Here is a 7,232-nt window from a genome sequence, read left to right as displayed (position 1 = left end):
TAAATAATTATTCTAATAATACTAATAATAATAAAAATAACAAAAAAAATCAAAATAATAATAATTATTATAATAACAGTAAAGCAACACCATAAATAATATATAATAATATTCAAAATAATATATAAACAAAATAATAATAGTAATATAAAATAATAACAAAAAAATTAAATATACAGTTTTACTGTTTTTTAAAATATCTAAAAATATACTCAAAATTTTTGAATAAAAATAATTTTAAAATATAGAGGCCGAGAATACGAGCGATTCGAGGTATTGCACGTAATTTTTGGCCTTATATTTAATTTTTTATGATTTAATAAAGAAAATAGCATTAAAATAGATTTAAAATAAAATTAAAAATCAATTAATCAGGCGGTGGGACCCGTGGGACACATGGCATGACGGGATTGGATGTACCTCCTGCGGCCAATCATTGGCGGCGGCGCAATGATTGCGCCATCAATCAATGATTACAGCAATCATGTCGCAATCAAGCCCAGGGCCACTCATCCACGTCGATAGATGATACGGGCCGTCCGATCGCGCGCTGTACCAAATTAACGGTCCAGATGAAGTTAGACCATGATCCGAACAGCGGGAGCAATACACGGCTGTGGATCAGCCGCGGTTCGGCGAGATCTGCGCCGTTGATCAAGAGATCAACGGCTCGAATCTGACCTGGCTCGGCGAAAGGGCAACCCGAAACCCTAAACCTATTTTGGCTTCGTTCTCTCAAAACATTCAATGGATTCTTATGAAATTTTAAACCTATGATCTAGACATGTACAGAAATCATGTGGGACATTTGGATCAACTTATAAAGTGTTTTTAAAAAAGCTATTTAACCCTAAGCATTGTGACCTATTCTAAGGGATTTTGAGAGATCTAACTGTCCGATTTTTGCGTTCTTGGGCTCGTTGGATTCGTTGAAGCGGCAGCAATATTTCTTCTTTTGACCTCAAGATCTGAATTTCCTTGGATTGGGCGGTAGAAGCCCTGAAAGTTTCGTGGCTTCGGTTTCGCCGGAGTTCTCGCCGCCGGCGGGCCTAGGACACCGGGATCTAGTCAGGGAAGATGAAGGGAGGTAGTGGGAGTGCTCTCTCAAAGTTTCAAGGCCTCAGGTGGTCTCTAGAGAGAGGGAGAGCAAAAAGATCCCTAATTGAACTTAATTTCTCCTATTTAAGCGCCCTAGACCTTAGGTGAACGGCCAAGATTAAATCAAGGGTTAATTAGGAGGGAAAATAGCCTCATAAGGTCGTGGATTCAAATTCAAAACGAAGGGAGGAGTTCTCATGCAATAAAAGCCATTAATTCCATCAAAATAGACTATTATGACCTATTTAAGACTCGATTTGACCAAGTCAAACTTTGACCTGGTCAAATCAGTCAAGAGAGTCAAAGGGGAGGTGAGATCAAGCCATGGAATCCATAAAATTAATTTAAAATTGATTTTAGGCTTAAAGGGTCCAAATTGGTCAACCCTGGTTGACTTGATCAACTAGGTTGACCTAGAGTCCGAGTTAGGGTTCAACAGACTCGACTCGACTCACTGAACCCATTAGAGAGGGTCATGGGGTCTGGCTTGGTCAATTTGACCAAGTCAACCTCTTTGACCAGGAGTCTGGGCAAAATTGAGGTCAACAAACGGACCCCCAACAGGAGTGGCGAACAACTAGTGAACCACTCGTGTTGGCGTTGACCGACTAAGCCACAGAAAGTAGAGTGAAAAGCATGAGTGAAGGAATATCAGGAAGATGGTGGAAAAAGAAGGAGACTCTTCTCCTGACCTTGCCCCATAGTGGGGTAGAGCCTAGAAAAGAAGAAAAAGCAGCAGCGCACAAGTCAATAATCACCAAAATGGTGAACCAGTAGTGTGGTCTTCTCATGGCCTTATCCTTTGACAAGGGTAGAGCCAGGGATAGAACCAACGGTAATGATCATCTAAAAAGGTGAAAATAAGGTAAGGGGATTCTCCCATAGCCTTACCCTATAACGAGGGCAGAGCAGAAATGGGAACCAACAGTAAAGGTCACCACTATGGTGAAAAAGGTAAAGAGATTCTCCTCTAGCCTTACCCCATAGCAGGGGTAGAGCCAAGAGAAGAATCGAAAGTAAGGTAGTAAAAGTATACCAACTATCTGCTTGACTGTATCGAATCAGCAGAATAGAAGGTGAAAGGGTCCCACATCCTCCTGCCTATCTCATAGCAGTGGATTGGGGTGACTCAATATCTGCCTGACCAAATCGGGTCAACAAACAAAGGAATCACGAGACCTGATATCTGCCTAACCGGAACAAGACACTCAGGGAAAAGGGTGGCGAGGAGTTCCTGCCAGGTGCTCTGTCAGGCCCTCTCTACCAAGTAAGTCAAACTAGCTTCATGTTTGTTCATTTCAAACAGCAGGATAGAAGGTGAAAAGATCCCGCCCCTCCTGCTCATCTCAGAATAATGGGTTGGGGTGACTCAGTATTTGCCCGACCAACTCAAGGCGGCAAATAAAGGGAGTCACGAAGTCTGGTGTCTGTTTGATCAGAATAGGACACTCAGAGAAAAGGCGAGGAGTTCCTGTCAGGTGCTCTGTCAGGCCTTCTCTACCAAGTAAGACCAACTACCTGCCCGCCCGTATCTGGACAGTAGGATAGGAGGTGAAAAGGATCCCGCCCCTCCTGCTCCTTTCGGAACAGTGGATTGGGGTGGCCACTACTTCTGCCTGACCTCAGCGAGAAGCTCATGAACCACAAAGTGGAAGCCTGCGTAGTCTTTTACAGGACATCCGAGTAAAGGGGTGTTGAGGAATTGTGCCTCCCAGGGACTCTGTCGGGCTCACTCAACGGTAGGTAAAAACCAACTACTAGGCTGACTGCATCTGGACAGCGGGTAGAGGGTGAAAAGGATCCCGCCCCTCTTGCTCCTTTCTAAACAGTGGATTGGGGTGGCCACTACTTCTGTCTGACCTCAACGAGAAGCTCATGAACCACAAAGTGGAAGCCTGCATAGTCTTTTACAGGACATCCGAGGAAAAAGAGAATTGTTGAGGAATTGCGCCTCCCAGGGACTCTGTCGGGCTCACTCAACGGGTAAGCTTCAACATCTGCTCAGCTAGCTCGGTTTTACAAATGAAGAAGGGCTCAATACCCACTCAGTCATTTTAGTTGAGTGAATAAAGAGTTAGGCTCTGATGCCTGCCTGATCAAAACAGGACAATCAAAAGCGTGGCGAGGAGTACCTGCCAGGTGCTCTGTCAGGTCTTCTCTACCAAGTAAGATCAACTACCTGTCTGTTCATTTCAAACAGTATGATAAAAGGTAAAAGTCACCTCAACATCTGCCTGACACGTATCTGTGTAGGGATGCAAGGGAGAAAGAAGTAAGTAAATGGGATAATTTTAAGGATTGAGCCACCAAGTGAACCCCTTCTAGCGCTCTGATAACCTCACGGTAGAGGACAAATCGTCGTGGCCATGAGTATCCAAATGCCATCAGGATGTTCTAGGGAACCCTAACCCTACACAAAAGGAAAGGAAGACGTCAGTGTGATGTCTCCCAAACAAAGCTGGAAGAGATACACCCTCAGTAGAGTGTGTAAAAGGGGTGATCTCATTCCAATGAAGCCAAAGGAACTGAAGTAGCGAGGGGGCACCTCTACTACAGCAAGTAGGAATAATCCTAGTAAAAACAATCCCCAAGGGGGCTACAGTGGTAAACTCATACTAACTGATGAGGACCCTGTAAGAAGTGAGAAGACTATCAAAGCATCCAAAGAACCCCTCTGGTAGCTAGGAGTGGGGTCTCAATGGGGAAACAAGTGGTAAAAGTATCTGAAAGAACTGACTCTCTACTAAAGAATCAAAAGCTCAAGAAAAAGGTGATGGTGACATCTAAGGCACGACGCCTCCTATCATCAAGTAAGGGAAAAAGAGCCAAAGTAGTGAGGGAGTACCCTCTCTACTGAGGGCAACAACTCTGAGTAAGTAAACCTCACAGTGGTAACACCCACACAAACTAGTGGGACCCTGTGGGAAGTGAAAGTGACCTCAACTCATTCATAAGACTAATCTGGTGACTAAACTTAGTGTATGAATGGTAGGATAGGTCTCAAAAAGGAGTAAGAGAACTGATCTTCTGCTAGAAGCTCAAAGTTCTCAAAGCAGTGATGTTGATATCCGAGGCAAGGTATACTACATCACTACAAGAAAAACAGCTCTAGGTAGTAAGGGGACACTCACTACCTGAGGATAGTAATCATAAATAGGATTGATAAAACATCAGAAGGGTCACAGTGGTAGCACCTACCCTAGTTGGGTAGGACCCTATGAGAAGCAAATGCAACAAAATAACATTCATAGAGCTACTCTAGCAAGTTAAGAGTAGAGTATGAATGCTAAAGTAGGTGGGTAAAGAAACCAAGGAGCTGATCTACCACTGGAAAATCATAGCTTCTAAAACTGTGATGCTAACACCTGAGACACGATGTACTATATCACAACCAAGGAAGCAACTCTAGGTGGTAAGGGAGTACACCTGACACCTAGTACAGTAATCATGAGTGAAATCCACAACCATCAGAAGGTCACAGTGGTAACACCTACCCTAATCGGGTAGGACCTTGTCCCGAGTAAAAGTGACACCATCACATTCAGATGATCGCTCTGGCAGCTCGGATCAGTGCATGAATGGGAGAGTAAACTGTCAAAAGAGGGCAGAAGGGGATTGGCTCTTCCTTAGAAAGACCCAAGCTTACAAGGTAGTGATGTTAATATTCAAAACACAATATACTACATCACTTAGCAAAGATAATTAAAGTTGTGGAAAATCATACTCAGATATGTGTACTTTCATTCTTGAGGCAAACACCAAGGTACCTCAAAGGAGAGGGAAGAAAAAAAACTTTAGGAAACTCATGCTCTTAGAGAGTATTATCGGGTTCCTCCTGTGACAAGGACAACTGATTTTTCTCTACTAAGATCTTCCCTCTTTTTGTCACATGTATATTTTTTTCATTTTCATTTTTTTTAAAGGAGATTGTGATTGGTTTTGATATCCCTTACCATATTCGCCACATGAACAAAACTGGGGAGAGAGAAAATCACATAGAATCTTATAGGAAAGTAAATTATTGGTTTTGATAACCCAGACCATATTCAACTAATGTGAATGAACTGGAGAGCACAATTATAGTGAAATTGATATACAATTGAAATCAACATTAGGATAGATGATCAACACTATCATATCTGACTAGCATGTGATGGTATCGACCCTGTATCATATCTCAAAAAGAATCTAAACCAATGACTCTAACATCCTTGATCACATCCAATTCATATGAATGGACTAAGGGCTATGTCTATCAGATCAGGACTGATAGGAAGAAGAAACTCAAATAGGGATAGTGGATCTCCATCACCATACATGACTATTATGGGGTGGTGTGGACCCAGTATCACCTCTCAAAAAGGTCTAGACTAAAGATTATAACCTCCCCGATCACATTCAATTCACATGAATGGACTGAGGGCTACACCTATCAGAGCATGACTGATAGGGAGAAGAAACTCAAATAGAGGTAATGGATCTATATCACCCCACCTAATTATCATAGGAGGGTGTGGACCCAGTATCACATCTCAAAAAGGTCTAGACTAAAGACTACAACCTCCCCTATCACATTCAACTCACATGAACGGACTGGGCATCTATCAGATCAGAACTGATAGGAAGAAGAAACTCAAATAGAGATAGTGGATCTTTGTCACCACACTTGACCAACAAAGGTGGGTTTGGACCAGTGTCACATCTCTAATTAGTCTAAATGAATGATTTAAATATTCTCTCTCACATTCATCTTATATGAATGGACTGAGGGCTTTAACTATCAGAGTAGGACTAACAGGAAGAAGCAATTCACTTTCTAATAAAGGCTCAACATCACCGATCCTAACAAATACAAGAGGTGTGGACCTAGTTAAAAGTGATAAATGAGCACATATCCCAAAGGAGTTTAGTATTTAACTCCCTCTAATTTTAAAAGGAACCTCAATTTAAATTTACTAACTCAGATCAAGCTCCATACTAGCTAAATCATGATATCTCATTCATATGAGTATTTTTCTCTCTTGAATTTAAATCTAATCCAAAAAAAAAATTATTTTTCTTCATTTCTTGTATGAGAATAGACTTTCATATCTTATAGGATATCAATGTATAATGATGATTTCAAAATCATAATTTTTAGACTCAAGTATCAAAAATATCAAAAGGATATAGATTTTCTGAGATTTAGAGATTTACTAGAAAGGGAAGCCATTTACTTAATACTTTTGGGCTCTTTGAGCCACTTTCTCAACTTTCATGTGCTTTGCACAAATTTCAATTGCTTGATACACTTTGTGTATCTTTCACTTTTGGCGCTTTGCGCATCTTTTCATTTTTTGTAATTAGCTTTCTTTTCCAAATCTCTAAAAAAAAATTATTTCTCAGTTGTAAGATCATCTTCCAAGTACAAGAGAAGAAGACTTACTTCTCTTGGATAAGGAAGAATGATTTACAAAATAAATCATATCCTTTGATAAGAATAAATAACTTGATTAAGAAAATTATAAAATTTTATTCATCAGTATACTGTAGTTATATATGAGATAGAGAATTACAAGATAATGAAGAAAATCTTTACTTATAAATTCAATTTCAATTTAGAAAAGATTTCAGTTCAAAAAAAGAAATCTCTCTACCCATGAAATGGGATAGAGAGATCGTAATCTTTTATGAGTCATCACTACAAAGCTAGTAGAACTAAAAGAAGTGAGAGAGTCATCATAATAAAAAATCATCTTATTTTTTTTTATTGATTAATCATCAATAGAAGGGAGAACGAGGTCTTTCAGCCTAAGTGCTAGAAGGGGGCCTCTCTTCTCTCATGAGGTTACAATCATTTTTTTTTTATATATCTCTCTAGTATAAATAGAAGTCAAAGGAAAATGTTCTCATATGGCACTACAATAGAAGAAAGAAAAAAAAAAAACAAGTGCTACCAAAGAAGTTGGAGTGACAACTGTCAACTTGGCCTTGAGAGGCCTCATCTCAACTGCCTCTGAACTCTGTAGAGTCTACTTAATCATCTGCTAGGTCTTCTTGGGGAGTGCTGGCTGCCACTCTCCCTCAGAACTGTGGAGTAATCTGTCACTACTGTCCTGACTGTAACTCTGACTGTCACTGTGGCTGGAACTGTG

This window comes from Dendrobium catenatum, unplaced genomic scaffold (genome assembly GCF_001605985.2).
Source record: "Dendrobium catenatum unplaced genomic scaffold, ASM160598v2 fragScaff_scaffold_542, whole genome shotgun sequence".
NCBI lineage: Eukaryota > Viridiplantae > Streptophyta > Magnoliopsida > Asparagales > Orchidaceae > Dendrobium > Dendrobium catenatum.
This window is presented reverse-complemented; position numbering follows the sequence as displayed.